Raw genomic sequence first — 19,890 nt, forward strand, 5'->3', positions numbered from 1 at the left:
GCTTAAATAAGGTTATATGTGACAAGCTCCCAATTCAAACAATATTTTCAGAACTTGACAAGGAAGGAAAAATCATATTGGAACCTGAAGAATTCATGGAAATAAGAAACTTATCACTACAAAATCGATCAATTTCAGATGATCTCATCAAGTGGAAGAACTTAACCATTGAATATTTCACATGGGAGGATGAGAATTTTATATAGAAGCATCCATAACTACTCAAGTGTTGAGGTCAACACTTTTTGAAGGAGAGGGGCATATTAGGTCCCTATACTACTAGTGTAGCCCCTTATTGTTATTAGCGCAACCCCTTATTGTATTATTGTATCCATGCAGTCCCGATATTATTATTATTGTCCCCCATAGAAGCCCACTATTGTCATTGTTGTGCCCTTACATTATTATTGTTATGTCGTCTCTAATTATATTGTGACCCCTTAGACTCATATATATAGAAATGAGTTCTTGTCATCTGCATCATCCAATAATTGTTCATTTGTGTAATATAAAGGAGGTTTCCCCCTCGAAGAGGCTAATTTTGAAGTCGTTGATCTATATCTTCTTTTATTTTGTGAGATGGTTTCATAACAAAAGGAAAATCTCCCACGAGACTTGGGCTTAAAGGAAATCTTTAAGAAGATTTAGAATATCTTAAAAACAAAAAAAAAATATGATTTTGACTATATCTTAAAACAACATGTAACTCTTTAACATACCCTTTGGCTAAAGCTAGCAACACATTAACACAAGGAACACTCAGAATTAATGAAAATCAATTTTTAAAGTCCCTTCCATAATATGATGGGAAAATTAAAATTTGTCTCAGTGTGTCAAATGGCACCAAAGTGGGAGGTAGGTCATGCAATGGCCATTATGAACCAAGGTGGGTTGCAGGGAAGAGAGAGGCTCTGACTTGAGGTTTATTGTGTAGTTGTGGGCTATCCAATCTAGCAGTGGATTTTTATTCTTCTTCAATTCTATTGATGACTAAGGTCATGACATTGTACAAAGGAAGTGAGATATTGGAAATACTTCAATACTTGGAAGCGAAATGGCACGAACAAGTTTTAATGGAAACCTATTACGATTTTTATGGCATATGGTGGAAAATTTTCTCTATTCCAAAGACACTTTGGATGGTGCAATCTGTGTGATGTTGGTTGATCATCAATAGGGTCAATGTAATCATGTGTTACACGTCAATTTTTTTCCATGTCACTTGATCAGTTTATGGATATTTTTACCACTTGTGAACATGTTGAAACCAGCTCCCTTAGAAGTGAAACAAATCAATATATGTTGAAGTACATGAGAAATTTGGGTCAAATATCTCTCACACCTTGTTAACTTCCACCTGCACCGATTTCTCTAGAGTTTCCTGTGCATGCGCTGAAATTGGCTCTAAGAACGTCACAGAGTTGTGCTCCTTCTGTAACTATAAACCCGCGTAGGTGAATTCTAGAAAGTAAAAATAAAAATTACATTCTAGAAACATAGTTGGTCGAATATTTCCCAACTAAAAGCTTCCAGGTGATGACTATTCGAACTATAACCCTCATAAGATTCATCTCCATCCATTTTCTCATGGTAACCTCATCCATCATTAAAGGAGGTTCATCCTTTTCTTAGGAGTCTGAAACTTCCTCCTCTTTGATCTATAAAAGGACTAGAGGGTTGAGGGATGGAGGAGGTCATAATTCAGAGAATACAAACATATGCTATTAGTTTGAGATTGAGAACTTGTCATCTGAGGAGGAGATTGAAGGAATTTGGGAGGGACCTCACAACATCAAGGCAAAGGTTGTAAGGATCCTCTTATCTTCTGGTTAATACAAATTAACACTTTCTCCCATTGATTTTGTCTTTTGTGAATGATGAATAGTTTGTAATTGTTTATTATATTTATTAGGACAAATTCAATCACTAATTTCCTTGATCATTAGGCTAGTTTGTTTGGATTATTATATCACATGTGTTTTTGATCCTTTTATGGTTTATGTTTGTAGATCCTTGTAGAGTCCAAAGATTGTCTTACCATGACATCCCTTTTTGCTTATGTTTCCTCTATTTTCCTATATTTACCACCTAAATAATGCCATAGACACAAGGTTTTGTTACAGGTAAGAAATAACATGTCTTCTTCTTCATGTTTGACTATATACCTTATTGTTTTGTTAAATAATGCATTTGGCTACAGAATTGGTCTATTTCCGCAGCTAATCCAGATTTCTGCAGCTGCCTCCATTGTTTGCAAGGTTTAGAAGCTCTAGGTCAGTGACGAAGGATACAGATGGATAAGGAATGGTCCCCTAGTGGATCCCTTCATATCCCCTTGAACCAGTTCATCAAGATGATTGCAGGATATCACGGTCAAACCCCAAAGTCAACCACAGGATTGTCGCTGGAACAAAATTCGAGTTTCATCAAAACCTTATTGATTTTCTTTCGAAATAGAAAATCGAAGGTTTAGTGATATAGTTTAGTTGGAATAAAGATATTTAGGCTTAAAATACTCATGTTGTTATGCCAAAGACTTGTTATAAAAACTATGGTCGCACTGTGATTTGGTGCACGTCAGATGATGTAATTTTTGAAACAGTTTGTTAAATTTCGTTTGCAAGCAATATAATTGGTTTTGTGTGTGTATGCGCTGCGTTGATTGGAGATTATGGACTGATCCATGGAGGGCCCCTACGACTAGTAATAGGTCTTTAACTGATTGCGATTGGATTTCTTTCATTACTTGAATACTTTGTTTTGTTTGAAGAAATGCAATATGATGAGTTCGCCAGTGAATCGTTATATGCATAGGTAATTCCTTTGCTTTATACCTAGTTTAAATCTACTATTTGTTTTGATTTTTATCTGGTACAGTGTGTTTATTTCATTTTATCTTTATCTAGTGTAGTCCAACTATTTTTACTCCATATCGTAATTACCGTTCAAAATGTCTTGTTTGGATGAAATTGAATGAGTAAAAGAGTGAGAATCTTCTCCTTAGCAATTGAATTCAGACAATACTCCTTTACAGTTTGATAGAATAAATTTCTCTTACACTTAGTAAATTATATTTGGCTGCAACATAAAAATTCAAGACAAAAATCCAAAATAGTTTAACACAAGTAAAGTTTAGAATCACTCTCATATCATCCATAAACTGATTCAATAGAGAATAACTCCTAAGAAATTAGCTGACAACTTTAGGGACTCTCCATACTAGTCTTAATTTTAGATCCCAACAAGAACATAACGACATAAGAAATAACTTCTAGCACATATACTGCACCTGTACTTCATCAGAATACCTGCCCTGGTTGATAATTTATGATTGACAATTTAAAGACATTAAATTAGCCAAACATTTTGGCGTCGTTGCCGGGGATGTACAAATAGAAGTTAAGAAAAAAATAATTAATTCAAAACATGATATGCGTAGGGATAGAGACTCTAGAGGTAGATTTGTAAGGTGAGGAAGAAGTTTAATTCCCATAAATCCACTCACTTCACCATGATTTCAAGATTCCACACCATCTACTCAAACCCGAATTCTGTTTAGAGGTCGACAAAGACTTCCTGAAATCTCAAGATCAGAAATCCAATCCAGAACATCACCCACTTCCTCTACTGAAGCTGTAATTGAAGAACATCCTAAATCCCCAACTACAGGAGTAATTTTTCTATCCTCCATTGGTGAACAAATTTTGGGAGAAAGATTAGAAGTTCCTAGTGAAGAAGAAGAACAAGAAACTTATTTTGAACAACCATTGATAGAGGAACCAAAAGAATTAGAAGAACACTATATTAGTTCCAAAGAATCTATCATGGATGAAGAAGGGGAAGGAGAAGTACACAATGTACATGGTGAGGAAAATAGGATTGGAGGAGGTAGAGGTAGCGGTAGAGGAGGAGGTGGAGATACGAACAAAGGAGAGGGCAGAGGTAGAGGAAACCAATATATTTTTGGATTCCCTATTATTTATGAAGATACAACCCTCAGAATGAAAAATATATCACCCTCAATTCTTCCTAATTTCCACGGAAAAAGAAATGAAGACCTAGAGACATTTCTCTTCGAATTTGAAGTATTATGCAGATCATATGACTATTTGCATGATGCTCAAAAACTAAAATTGTTCTCGGCTACATTAAAAGACTCAACATTAAAATGGTTCATGAGTCTAGAAGTGCATTCCATAACAACATGGGTACAAATGAAAGAGGCTTTCTTAAGCAAATATAGAGATTATTGTATGCCTGGTAACCTTAAAGATGAAGTCTTCAAAATGACACAAAAAGAAGATGAAAATATTGAAGATTTAGTAGAAAGATTTGTCTACAATGTTAAAAGAGAAAAAATGGGTAATTTGGATGAGGAAACCTTAAAAGCCCTCTTACTCAGAGCTATTAAAGATGAGTGGATCGATCTCCTTAACCTAACTGGGAAAGGAGATATTTCCCAACTACCATTTGCAGATATTTGTGATTTATGTGTACATATCTCAAGGGGTAAAGCACGAGTTGGAAGGAGTCCTAAAGACCCTATCTTGTCAAGAATTAATAAATCTGTAGCAGGGACAATCATCAGGGCAGAATTAGGAAATTTGCTTGATACCTTTAAGTATTTTAGGGAGCCTAAGTGAGCAGATAGACACCCTTAAAATACAAAACAAGCAAAATTATGAAAATACTGCATTATCTATCTTTTGTCCTAAATGTTGAAAGAAACATGCTCTAAGAGAGTGTCCCTTAGATTCAAAAGCCATAGAAACTTGTGTCATATGTGCAGATAATCATGATACGAAGGAATGTCCTTCTTTACCAGGTCTCAAGGCTGTATTTAATGATGAAGGAATTCCAGAACAAGTAGATCCTCTATACTTTATAGCCAAGAGACAATGACAAAACCCCTAACCAAATCAACCACAAGGGCTCAGACCACAATAATTTGCTCAGTCTTCACAAAATAATTGGAATCCAACTTGGCAGCCTTGAGCTCAACCACAGTGACGATATTGGAATCAAGGATGGAAAAATCTTTATGGATCCTATGCTAAATATCAACAATATTTGCCATCCTATCTTCCACCACAATTTCTACCACCATCTAATCAAATTCCCCAAGCCAACTAATTACCGAAAATTAAAGTTCAGAATCAAAACCCACAGCTCTCCCTACCATTTCCACAAAAACCAAATCAAATACTCACTCAACCACTTCCGAATCCTAATAATAAAATACCACAACAACCTGTGTACAACATGGATGGGCATAATCCTAAAACTTATGTAATAACTCCAATAGACCTAAATAATGTCCAATTAAGGCCTGGAAGAGTGTTACCAAGAAAACCCCTTTTTGTCATTCAAGAAACAAGATCTAATCTTCAAAAACACAAAAATCAATCAGAAGAAGGGGAGCCCACTCTCCCTCAGAAAGAGAATAAACAAACAGAAAATGTTCCAATAAATACTCCCATCATAGAACAACCCTCGATATCAATTAGACCACCTTTCCCTGAACGATTGAAAATTGATGAAGGAGTAGAAAAAAAAATTATCTTTCCTGATTACAATATGATGGATGAATTAAGAAATGTTTGTATTAAGATTCCTTTATTACAAGCCATAAAAGAAATACCAATTTTTGCAAAAACAATTAAGGAACTAAGTACACAAAGATCAGGGAGAAAAATAAAAGACATAAAAAGAATTTAGTTAGTTGGAAAAATTGCAGACATTATGATGGGGAAGACAACAATTCAAAAATACTTAGATCTAGGAAGCCCCATTGTAAAAATTCACATCAATGGAACTGAAATACCAAACACATTGATTGATCTAGGAGCAACCATAAACATAATGAGCAAACAAGTTATGGACACACTTAGGCTTCCTAACCTTCAATACACACCAACCTTATTGCAATTAGTAGATAGGTCTGTGATTAAACCTAATGGTGTGTTGGAAGATGTTTGTGTATCCTTAGATTCTTGGGAATATCCTGTTGATTTCATGGTCTTAACGCCCAAGAATAATTTAGGAGGATATCCATTAATTCTAGGAAGACCTTGGGTAGCTATAATTGATGCTTTCATCGGTTCTATATTAGTTTACATGTTTATCTCAGATGGAAATTCTACAAAGAAATTTACATTATATCCTCTTGCAAGAACAACAATAGATACAAAAACTAAAGAATCGATAGAAGATGAAGAAGATATACAACCTATTTTTACTACTGAACAAGTAAAAAAGGAAGACCAAATTCTAAATCTACTGGAAAATAATGAATCTTCCTCACATTATGATCGTAGTCACAATGAGTATCTCTCATCTAAACAGGTATCATTTCTCTCCATGGAAAAATTTGGGAATTCCTCAATAAAAATCTTTCTAAGAAAAAACTTGAATGTCAATGAAAACCTGGAAGAAGTGCAAAAGAATCAATTGATAAAAATTTTACATAAACATTCTTTTGCTTTTGCATAGGAATCCATTGACATGAGAGGGATTGATCCTAAAACTTGCATACATCATATCTACATTGAACAGAATGCAAGACCAGTTAGACAACCTCAATAGAGAATGAACCCAAATTTAAAAGAAATTGTTAAGGAGGAGTTGCAGAAATTGTTAAATGTAAATTTCATCTATCCAATATCTGACAGTCAGTGGGTTTCACCCCTAGTAATCGTTCCTAAGAAGAACAAAAAATGGAGAGTATTCATCAATTATAAGGAACTAAATAAAGCAACAATAAAAAATCACTTTCCACTACCTTTTAAGATCATGTATTAGACACATTAGCAGGGAAAATATATTTTTCCTTCTTGGATGGGTTCAGTGGATATCACCAGATTTAGGTAGCCCCTGAAGATCAAGATAAAACCACGTTCACTTGTCCATGGGGAAATTATGCTTACCGAGTACTTCCCTTTGGATTATGCAATGCTCCAACAACATTCCAAAGAGCATTCCTTAGAATTTTCTCTGATCTTATTCATGATTATGTGGAAGTGTACATGGATTATTTCACAGTTTATGGAGATTTTTTCAATGAAGCACTGGAAAATTTGGAAAAATTATTAATAAGATGTAAGGAAACAAATATCTCGTTAATCCATGAAAAATGTTTCATGATGTTTAACGAAGGAATTGTTTTAGGTCATCATATTTCAGGAGATGGAATCAAGGTAGACTCATCTAAAGTTGAAGTCATTTCTAAGTTATCAGTGCCAAGTTGTCAAAAAGATGTTAGAATTTTTCTCGGTTTTACTAGATATTATAGAAGATTCATAGAAAACTTCACAAAAATTGCATCCCCACTCTTTAAATTGCTCACCAAGGACTATGAATTCAATTGGGATTTTGAATGTCAAGATGCCTTTGAAACTTTGAAAAAGAGAATTTCTGAAGCACCTATCTTAAAAGGACCTAATTGGAAATTGCCTTTCCATATCTCAATAGATGCTTCAGATTCAGCCTTAGGAGCTGTGTTGGGACAAAAAGATCTTACTCCTTATGCAATCTATTATACTAGTAAAAATTTAACTCCTGCAAAGTTAAATTATACTGTAACTGAAAAGGAGTTTTTAGCTATAGTTCATTCCATTAACAAATTCAGACATTACGTAACTAGCTATGAAATTTTTGTTCACACAAACCATTCTGCCATTAGATACCTAATGAATAAACCAGTCACTAATGGAAGAATAACCAGATGGCTCTTACTATTACAAGAATTCAACATAACCATTCTAGATAGGCCAGGAAAGTAGAATACAATTGCCAACTTTTTATCTAGAATACAAAATGAAAATAATGATCAACCTATAGAGGATAAATTTCCTGATGAATATCTTTTTGTAGTATCTACTAAATCACCTTGGTATGCAGATATTGCTAACTATTTAGCTACAAGAAAAATTCCATTTCATTTATCTCCTAGAGAAAAGAGAAGAATAGTCCACAATAGCACATCTTATTCATGGATAAATGAATATTTATACAAGACAGGACTAGATCTCATCATCAGAAGATGTGTTTGAGAGGACGAAATACCAGAAATACTTAAAGCTTGCCACGATGAGCCATGTGGGGGACATTTTTCTGACAAAAGGACTGCTTACAAAATCTTGCTTTTAGGATATTATTGGCCTTCCATTTTTAGGGACACCAAAGAATATGTTAAAAGATGCGACAATTGTAAAAGAATGGGAAACCCCACTCTTTCAAATGAAATGCCACTGCAACCACATGTACTCATCGAACCATTTGAGAAGTGGGCACTAGATTTTGTTGGACCAATCAGCCCACCTTCAAAGCAAAAGAAGTATATTCTAGTATGTACTGATTATGTCACTAAATGGGTAGAAGCTAAAGCACTTCCTTTTGCTACTGAAAATGTTGTAGTTTCATTGTTTTTTGAGGATATTTTTACTCATTGTGGTGTTCCAAGATAAATTGTAATAGATCAAGGAACACAGTTCAAATCTAGATTAGGGAAGAAGCTTGTGGATTACTACAAAATCAAACATCAAATGTCCACTCCATACCATCCACAAGCCACTGGAAAAGTTGAATCCACATCTACATAGGAAGGACTGGGTGGAAAATCTTCCAGAAGCTTTATGGGCCTAGAGAACTACATGGAGAAATACTACAGGACATACTCCCTATGAACTTGTTTATGGGAAGAAAGTATTACTTCCGATAGAGTTCCAGATCCAGACCTGTAAGATCTTGACTATTCAGAAGCACACAAGAAAAGGATGAGACAACTAAATGAACTTGATGAAATCAGACAAGAAGCCCTCCAGAGAACTAGCCTAGTTCAACAACAGAGATCTAGATGGCATGATAAGTACATTAAGGAAAGGAAATTTCATCCAGGAGATTGGGCATTACTCTTTGATTCAAAGTTCAAGAATTTTCAAGGAAAATTCCAAACCCACTGGCTTGGACCTTATGAAGTTGAAAGTGTTTTTGACAATGGTGCAGTTAGAATCAGAAATATTGATGAAGAAAAAATTCCTCCATTAGTAAATGGACATCGACTCAGATTGTACAAGAATCCATTGACAAAAGAGGAGTTTGTTAAAATGTTCCAAGATAATTCGGAACTGAAATTTCTCAAGAATAATTCTTCTTCTTTTACACATTAGAAGTTTTTACTCAGTTTACTCTCTAAAATAATAATAATAATAATAATAAGTAAATTAACATGCTGTTGGCAGGTTTATAGAGAAAATTTAGAGTGAAAACCAATTTTTGTTGGCACTTCAAATTTTCCTTTCAAAAAGAAAATAATAAATTTCCTTTATTAAATTTTTTTTCTTTCTCAGCTACAGAATCAACAAAATTCTGCAACTCGGACAAGTTTCTGCAGCCTATTAATTTTTTTAGCCTACAAGTACACTTGGTGATTTGAATTGAAAGACAACTGAGAAAGCAAAGTACCTGTAGGAGATCTAAGAAAAATAAATAAGGTTAGCAAAACTGGATCAAAGGTATGTGCTACTTTAATTTAGCAATAGGGATTGATATATTGCATATATGACTAAGAAGACATAGTACTGCCAAAAATTAAAATGAAATCATTATAACTTAAGGGTGATGGCCACCTAACAAAACATCATAAGCCACCACTTAAAAGTCATGTCATGTCCTCATTCCAAATCCACCAAAGTAATTACCAAATCATCATTTTAAATGCCCTAATGGTCTGATTCATTCCTATAACCCTTATTATAATCCACCTGTTCTTACACTCCTTTGAACTTTCATAGCCACTCCGTCCTTCCGCCACTTAGCAAAACCCTACCAACACCATTCTCTTGTCAAGGTAACCAGTCTTTGAGGCAAAGCATCCTCCATAATGGGGATCATTGTTCGAACTGAGCCAACATGGAAGAAATTATTGGAGGGATACCCTCAGACCAAGGAGTTGTTGCAAAAGAAACAATGGTTGTAGTTCATTGAAAAATTCAACAGCTTTCATAGGGAAGTGACAAAGACATTTGCATGCTCGTTTGATGGAACTGAAGCCAAAATAGGAGATATTAAGATCACCATAATAGAGTCCATGATCGTAGAGGCTACTAAATTACCAAGGAACGGGGAAAGATGATTCAAGAACAGGGGAATTAATGGAAAAGATTGGAGGGTCTTCCTAAAAAATCCGAATATGGACACCACTGTCTTCAAGAAAGGTATTCCCAGCACATCCCTTAAGAGTAAATGGAGAAATTTATTGCTTATACTTCAAAAAAAATTCACCTGTGAGGGTCGGTTTGGGTATATGTATTTTTACCATGTTAGGATGATGATGCATTTTCTTGAAGATCACCAGATGAATCTTCCTTATTTTCTCTTACATAGTCTCAAGAAAATGTCTACAAACGTTCAAAAGAGAATTTAGTTTATAGAAAACACCATGTATCATCATGGCCTGATAAAGATATTGGTTGAGTTCCATCTTCGGAGTATAGGGGATAACTGGGAGAGTTTCCTGGTGAGGAACCATTTTGAAGAAAGGTCCCCAGAACAAGCCAGTAGCAGTAGGACCCTCAGAGGAAGGAAGAGAACAATAGAAGTAGTAAAAGAGCAGGAACCCCAGACTCACCTAGAATTATCAGAAGAAGAGCTGCCCATAGTAGATATCTTGCAGAGAATGAAAAAGGGAAATCTTAGAAGGAAGAAAGTTAGCAAAAGAGCAAAGGAAATACCACAAACTAGGACCCTTCCTCAAGAAGAAAAATTAGAGACTAAAAGAAGGAAAGTATAGGGATTACAAACCTCAGGACTAAGGAGGAGCACAAGGTTGAGCACAGTCCAACAGACAATCTTGAAAGCTACAAAATACATTGATCTCGAGGGAAATGAGCCAACTGAGAATGAGCCAACTGAGAACGAGCCAACTGAAAACCCTGAAATTTCTCCAAAAGGGTCACCAAAATCATCACCGAGAGTATCACCACCACCTTGCAACTCACCTCTAAGAAGCCCAGTACATAGTTCGAGTGTTGACCCTATTCAACAGGAGATATATGACTATATAGAGTCATTGGAAATAAAAGAGACAACAACTAAAGAAACAATTCAAAGTCATGGAGAAGGGAGAAATCAGTTAAATGAACCACAGGAACACTCAGCCTCAAACATTTTAAAGCAGGAGATTTTTGAATTAGAAACATTGAACAGGTATCTCAAGAATGAGAATCAAGCATTGAAGGCACAAAGTGAGATCCGGATTGCAAAAGGTGATAATATCATCCTTCAATTGAGCTTGTGGTATAAAAAGAACAAACATCTGAAGAAGGAAAACATGACAATGCAAAGAGAGATTATAAGCTTAAAATAAAAAATTCTCATGAGAAAAACTAGGATGCCAGTAGCTGCCAAAAAGAAGAAAATAGTGAAACTTGGAGGTGATGAATAGAAGGCACAAGTGACTAACAATGATGAAGTGTATGAGGACATAAAAAACCTCCAGCGTGGGGGAATGTAGAGTCCAATGATTGTCTTACCATGACATCCCTTTTTCCCTATGTTTCCTCTCTTTTCCTATATTTACCACCTAAATAATGCCATAGACACAAGGTTTTGTTACAGGTAAGCAATAACATGTCTTCTTCTTCATGTTTGACTATATACCCTATTGTTTTGTTAAAGAATGCATTTGGCTACAGAATTGGTCTGTTTCCGCAGCTAATCCAGATTTCTGCAGCTGCCTCCATTGTTTGCAAGGTTCAGAAGCTCCAGGTTAGTGACGAAGGATACAAATGGATAAGGAATGGTCCCCTCGTGGATCCCTTCCTATCCCCTTGAACCAATTCATCAAGATGATCACAGGATATCATGGTCAAACCCCAAAGTCAACCACAGGATTGTCACCGGAACAAAATTCGAGTTTCATCAAAACCTTATCAATTTGATTTCGGAATAGAAAATCAAAGGTTTAGCGATATAGTTTAGTTGGAATAAAGATATTTAGGCTTAAAATGCTCATGCTGTTATGCCAAATACTTGTTATAAAAACTATGGCCGCACTGTGATTTGGTGCGTGCCGGATGATGTAATTTTTGAAATAGTTTGTTAAATTTTGTTTGCAAGAAATAGAATTGGTTTTGTGTGTGTATGAACTACATTGATTGGAGATTATGGACTGATCTGTGGAGGGCCCCTATGACCAGTAACATGTCTTTAACCGATTGCAATTAGATTTCTTTCATTACTTGAATACTCTGTTTTTGGTGAAGAAATTCAGTATGATGAGTTCGCCAATGAATTGTTATATGCATAAGCAATTTCCTTTGCTTTATATCTAGTTTAACTCTGCTATTTGATTTGATTTTTATTTGGTATAGTGTGGCTATTTCATTTGCTCTTTATCTAGTGTAGTCCAACTATTTTTACTTCATAGCATGGCTGTTGTTCAGAATGTCTTGTTTGGATGAAATTGAATGAGTAAAAGAGCGAATGTCTTCTCCTTAGAAATTGAATTCAGACAGTACTCCTTTACAATTTGATAAAATAGATTTCTCTTGCACTTAGTAAATTATATTTGGCTGCAACATAAAAATTCAAGACAAAAATCCAAACAGTATAACACAAGTAAAGTCTAGAATCACTCTCATTTCATCCATAAACTGATTCAATAGAGAATAAATCCTAAGAAATTAACTGACAACTTTAGGGATTAAGATACTAATATAATTAACGTCACCATCTCCATACTAATCTTAAGCTTAGATCCTAACATGAACATAACGACGTAAGAAATAACTTCTAGCACATATAGTGCACCTGTACTTCATCAATATACATGCCCTGGTTGATAATTTATGACTGACAATATAAAGACATTCAATTGGCCAAACAGTCCTACCAAGCATTGAAGAGTTGCATTAAGTCACAACCAGGGATCTTTATTAGGCATTTTGTGAAACTAGTAAGAGGTCTATCCATTAGCTATACTGCTTATAATTCGAACAAGTTCAACTTAAGGAAATATTCAGTTCATTTTTCATGATTGTTTCTAGTTGTCTGGTGTAGCAAACTGGAAACTCCACCGGGGAACATCTCCGTTCTCGTCTTTTTCCTTAGTCTTGCTTTCTGATTTTTCTGATTTATCCAGACTTGAGTCTTCATAAATCAATGACCTTTTAGATCTGATTGGTTTATTCTCTAATTTTTTTCATTTTTTCTTTATTTTTTCCTCCTTGTGTTGTTTCTGTTTGTACACAAAGCGCAACTCTATTCCCTTTCTGCCGTAGCAACTGAGCGCATGCACTTTGTTTTCTACTGGAAACCCACGCAAGCCTTGAAATTTTTTGAAAATTTCGTGCTAGCTTCAACCCAGACCTAAATTTGTCTTTCTAAAAGTGTCATTCTATTTGTTTGGACTGTGTGTTGTCTTTTCTGAACTCAATTGATTGCTTTGTTGATGATTTTTTGAAGATTAGGTCTTCTTGAAAGAATACCTTAGGGTTTTTCCTAGTTGATTTGTTGATTGATCAAAACAAGTTTGAATGTATTTTTGTAAGTGATATTCTTATTTTGTTCTGTCAAATACATTGGTTAAGCCTTAAATATTGCTTATTTGTAGTCAAAATCACTTTGAATTGCAAATTAGGGTTTCTGAAGACCTTGTGCTTTTGTGAAAGAATCGTGGTTATTTTTGCTTGATAAAAGGAGTTGTTGCTTTCATCTTGGGAAAATTTTCGCGATTGCACTGTTATTGTCATTAAATCAAAGCATTCATAGGAGAATATGTATTTTCTCCAACCTTCTTGATTGATTTATGTATGCTTGAAAGTTTTGAGTGATTAGAAGAAAAGAGTGTTTTAGTTTATTTTGATAATTAGGGAAATCTGGAAATTAGTTTGTTGACTGTGTTTTTCATTACAAAATAGTGAAATTGGTTGCTTTGAGAAAATTGGAAAAGTTGTGAGTTGTTGCATTTTATTTCTCAAAAATAAAAAATAAAATCTTTCTTTTCTCTAAATAGAATTTCATCGAATTTGAAAGTTGCTTTTGCATTTTAGAGTGCATTAATATTTCGAGTCGTGTCACAACATCATAAGTTTCACCTTCATTACCCATTGAGTAAAAGAACAACTTAATAATACATCATTAATTAAAATTCACTTAGAATTTTATATTTTTTAGGGATCTTTTCACCTATAGTAGCTTAAGTGTAGGGCTTTGGAATAGGGAAGGAAGTAAACTTTCCAAAGCTACAAACGAACAATAGAATCTTGAGTTAGGGAGAGAAAATCCAATTATTTCCATTTTTCTCTGGGAAGCTCTTCTTAGACATGAGTTAAGCATGAGGTCGTGTCAAATCTGGTGAAGTGATCTGACCCACTTCATTGGCCTAGATACAGTGATTTACATGTATTACAATGGTACCAAAAGGTACTTGGGGTCACTTGAAAGTAAACCTCCAATTGATCATGTGGAGGAGCCTTTAAGGGGATTGAGCTTATTACTCTGCCCTTGCATGTACATCCGATCTACGAATATCCACCCGCATAAAATTGTTGTATTTGGTGAACATAGTGACTATAATCCTCAGGCTCTACTTAAGGTGACAATAGAGGGAAGGTCCTATTGTACCTGGAACAGATGTTGGCTAGACTCACTTGGACTCTTTGGAGGGTAATATTTGCTTGAGGAGGTTTATAGCAGAGTTCCTTGCACCACACCATTTCATTAAGGCGGTTGTTAAGGTAACTGATTCCAAACACTCATTTTCTATAAAAAATTTCACCTTGACCTCTTCGATGTTGGATTTCATCACCAACTAGTAAATATTGATCTCTATGAAGAGTAAGTTTGTATGGTTTGAACTCCTATATTTTTTTGCGTGTGTTACTTTCTGTGTTGTTTTTTTTACTTTTTAGAGACTTTAGGTGTAATTTAGATATTGTGTGATTAATCAATTGAAATTTTTTTATTGTGGTGGAACTAACAAGACAATCACGTAGGATACTCGGGGATCCCCCTGAGTATACACTGAGTTAGTTAGAAAAGATTAAAGCAGAAAAATCTAAATCATCTGAAACTATAACTGCAGCAGAAACTGAAACTTCTACTATTATAGATTCTGATGTAAGAGGAACTAAAGTTAATCAACCTATAACATATACTATTTTAGATCTTGAAGTAACAAAAACTGAATTTGATCAAACTCAGAATTTAACATCACACCCAACAGTAACTGATTTACAAATTACTAAACTCATTCAAACTGAATCAAATACTGGAGAATCTTTTGATAGAAACCCCGTTTCTGAACCAGATATTGACGAACCTGAGTCTAATATTTTTGAGCCTGAAATTCATACATCTGCTACAACACATATTCTAGATCCTCCACTTTCACCGCATGTGAAACTTATCATTATTGATAGTCTCCCTCCTGGTCTTATTGCCATTGAAGAACTTGTTTCGGATGAAGAGGAAGAACCTATAGTTTCTACCAGTGAACCTGTAGATATCTCAGAACTTTTTTTTTGATCTCTTCACCCTGACCCTTGGTATTTTACACCCTTGAACTTTTTAGGGCAAGGGATTCCGCATTACACGACTCCTTATTCTACCGTACCCGGTTTTGACTGGTCCACAATGATTCCTAGAAGTGTTGTGTCAGATACATCTATGTTTTCCACTTCTTCGGAGTCCACATTGTATGGTGGTTTTTTACCACCTGGATATCACTCTCTCGCAGGAGATTATTCAGGAGCTTCTTTTTCTAACTCATTTTCAAACATTTCAACTGGTGTAATTAACCCTACCAATGAAGCTTTGGCATCTCAACAAGTCACTAATATGATTTCTGGTAATGTTGGTAATCCACGAGCTAACCCAACAGGTGGTTATTATCCGCCCAAGGGGCAACCATCATATCCTTCGCCCGGAGAACAACCTTTTGGTGGACCTTACCCCATAGCTAGGGGGAAACCCCTTGCCAGAAGCTACTTTAATTATGTTCAAATGCCTCAAACTAGTTTTGGTCAACCTGTTATGCCTCAACCCACTGTTGGAATGCCTTACCCTAGATTGAATACAATCTGGAACCCTTCTCAACAATCAATTCATGTTGCTTCTCAAGTGCCTTCATATCAACCTGGCCAACCTCTTGGAAAACCTATGCAACAAATGCCTTTTCAAGTTATACCTTTTCAAGTCCAACCAACCATCCAGTCTAACCCATCAATACCTGTCTATAAATCACTTCAACAGTCTGCCCCAAGTACCCATCAAACCGTAGGGTAGTCTGCCATGCCAACAATTGTTCAGAACCCAGGTTCAAGATCACCTCAAAATTTCATTCCAGGAGTATCGCAGTTAACTGTGCCACTTACATCACATGTCACTATGCAACCCCTTGTTTGGTCTTTACCTCAAGCATCTGGTGTTCAATCCATTCCTCTAGCACCTCAAATACCTGTTATTCAGCCTAGCGTCCCATATATGCAAGTATCTTTTCAAGGGATACCTTTCCAAGGTTTACCCCAGAGTCAATTTATTCAAGATACACCTTTTCAAACTCAATTCTCCAAGGTCAACCCTTTCAAGGAAATTTTGTTCAAGGTCAAGTGAGTCAAAGTCTCCCCTTCCATAATCAACCATACCCAGGTCATACATTTCAACAACCTATTCAACCGCAATATGGTATGGCTCATCTTGGATACCTAGGAGGTATGCAGATTCCAACTACTCAGGCTATCCCAAGATATCTTGGATATCCTCCTCCTGGTACAGGACTCGTCCCTCAGGGTTATCAATATCCATCACAGGACCCTAATTGCCAATTTCCCTTCATTGCAACTTTGGATTTGCTTGACCTTTCTCAGTTAACTAATGATCCAGTTCTTTATTTACCCTATTGATCGGCTATTCCTACGAAGTTTCCTAGTGACATTCCTACGTTCGAAGGTAAGTTGGGTGAATATTTGTCCAATCATGTCATGACCTACCATCTTTGGTGCGCATCCAACTCGTTAAGCAACGATTTTATTAGATTATTACTTTTTTAGCGAATCTTGATCGGTTCGGTAACCAAATGGTATGTATAATTTATGTGTGCTTCCTTCAACATGTTTAACGCCCTTGCTACAACTTTTTTGACCCATTTTCAATTACCCATTTGGTATGACAATGGAACTGAACTTTTGACTTCTTTGAAGTAGTCAACGTCAACCCATATCTCATATCACATTCACGAATGGAGGCGAAGACATCGCTTAGTTAAAATTTACATTCCAGACTAGATTTTGGCCGAATGGTTCATAAAATCTCTTTTACCAGTAATAACTGAAGATGTGGCCAAAGGGGGTGTTGTAACTGAAGAGTAGGTAATTTCCCGTGCTCAATATCTCGATCTTGTTTATACTCAGTCTGGTACTTTGTATGAAAATATCCCATATTTACCCCGATCTACTCCAAATAATCCACCTCTTCCAGGATCACATGTCGCAGATGGCATGATTGGTTATGTGAGCCAGAAATCTAAGAAAAAAAAGAAAAATTCTAAGAATTTTCAGGTTTCAGCTCTATCTGATTCACCTAACGAAGATCCTTCTCCCAGAATTACTTCTGAAATCAACGTCGTAGATTCATCTACTGGCAAGGGTAAACCATCCGGAAATAAGAAAAAGGGAAAAGGAAAAACTAAACAAGACAATCACTCTAAGGAGAAATCAACCAAGAACGAACCGTCTAACGAAAAGAGGAAATATCACTATCCTTTCTTAATTTTCAAAGAAGATCATTATACCAAGGAGTGCCCTCATTGGGCCAAAGTTTCCAAATTCGTCAAAATTTCACTCATGCCTACTATTTTGAAGGATATTTTTCCTCCACATGACAGTAAAATGGTATCTCACGACCAATCATCCTCATCCCCATCGACAAATATCATGATGATGTCCTAAAAAGTTACAGTAGCAATGAGATCCAAAGGTTACACGTCAAAGAGTCCTGTTGAAAATGAAGATGACTCCAGTTCACTTGGTCAAACTTCCACATCTACTCCCCCTTCTTCTGAACCATTACATATTGAAAAATCGAACCCTGATATGATAATTCGTCCACCTCCTAAGGGTATGCTTCGTAAGTCAACTTTTAATCCTCATGCAAGGGCTCCCCAAAATTATAACATCGTCGAAGATTTGGTTATGTCATCTTCGGACATGTCTGCCCTTGAAGTGCTGCAAACTTGTCCAACACAAAGGAAGTTATTATTATTAGCCATAGGAGTTGTAGATCCTCAAGACTCCCATTTTATTTTTTTCGATCTCGAAAATCATGTCCCACGTCTCCCACACCAACTGGCTTTTCAGATACCAGTTCACGTCAAAACTCGACGAGTTTTTCGGATAGTTATTGATGAAGGAGCGTCGACATGTATTATGTCTTTTTCCTGTTGGAAAGCTTTGGATTCTCCAACAATCAATCAATCTTCAACGACTTTCGATGGAAGAGGTTTTCGTTTATATGGAATTTTAAATGATTTCCCAATCGAGTTAGAAGGAAAAATAATTGCAATAGACGTTGAGGTTTTTGATGCTCAACTTGACTATAACATTTTGCTTGGTCGAAGTTGGACTTATGCCATGGAAGCAGTAGTCTTGTCATATTTTAGGATGATTATGTTTCTTCACAAATGAATTGTTATCACCCTATAATTTAAAGGCTATAGGAAAAATCACAAGAATGTAACATCAAACCAATTTCGGGATGGGAATCTAGCACTTCCAATCCCAGAGAGGGCTCTCTCTGTAAAATTTATCTTTGTTGTTTGAAAATACTAGATTAGTTATGATTGTACTTGGGTTTTGGGTTTTGGAAGACTGATTGTATTCAATTTAATTAGCATATATTGGGCAATGGAGTCAAAAGGTAAAATGGATGGTTGCATCAATTTTTCATAGAGTAAACTCAGGGCAAGTTAGGAATATTTACTGGATCTTTCAGAATAATAAGTGGATGATGGTAGAAAAATGAAAACCTTCAGCAGAACTAAAGAGCAATTAAGAATTCTTTAGTGTGGCATTCAATCAATCAGGCAGAACTAAAGAGTAGTCAAGAATTATTTAGTATGGCCTTCAGTAGAAAACATACAGATTGCAAAAGCAGCCAGAATAAGGTACTCAAAAGTAAATCTTATTCATCACATTTTCTGTTTTGCAATTGGAATTTATATGATTACAGTGAAGAGATGACAGTGAAACACTTCAACATAAAAAAAATTCACCAATATTTAAGCCACAAGAATCCTATGTATGGTCTGCTTATTATTGATGCTCCAGTGCTTTAAAAGAAAACTTGAAATGCTCCAATAGATCACTAATATTTTTGATCTCAAACAATTGACCCCTAATACTTCAAAAGCAGAAGTATTTATACAAAATTTACAAACTCTTTACAGTAAATGATGTCTCTAATAGATAAGAAATTTTTAAACTATAGATAAACTAAAAAGCTCTAACTGCTACAGATTAATAGTTTTGGTGGAATGTGCTGTGAAAATGTTGTTGCTGTGGAAGTGGGAGTAGGTAGGATGTGGACCCAAATTTATGGCTGTGCTGGCAGATGAACTAGCAGATGCATATGTATCTCTCTTTTTCTTAGTAGTTCACTCAACTGCTTGTTGATCCTCTGACTTGATAATCTGAGACTTCCCTCACTGATAGTTGATTCTACTTCCCTGTTGTTTTATCATCCATTAATGTCACAAAATATCATGGAAAATATATAATAATATATATACATGAATAATATTTCCAAAATATTTTAAATGAAATTTATAATTAAATTTCTAGAAAACCATGTGTTGTTTCTAATCTGTGGTTTTGTTTTCTCTTTCCGTGAATT

Source organism: Pinus tabuliformis, chromosome X (genome assembly GCF_031772625.1).
Source record: "Pinus tabuliformis cultivar Carrire ecotype Pingquan chromosome X, CPIR1, whole genome shotgun sequence".
Taxonomy (NCBI): Eukaryota; Viridiplantae; Streptophyta; class Pinopsida; order Pinales; family Pinaceae; genus Pinus; species Pinus tabuliformis.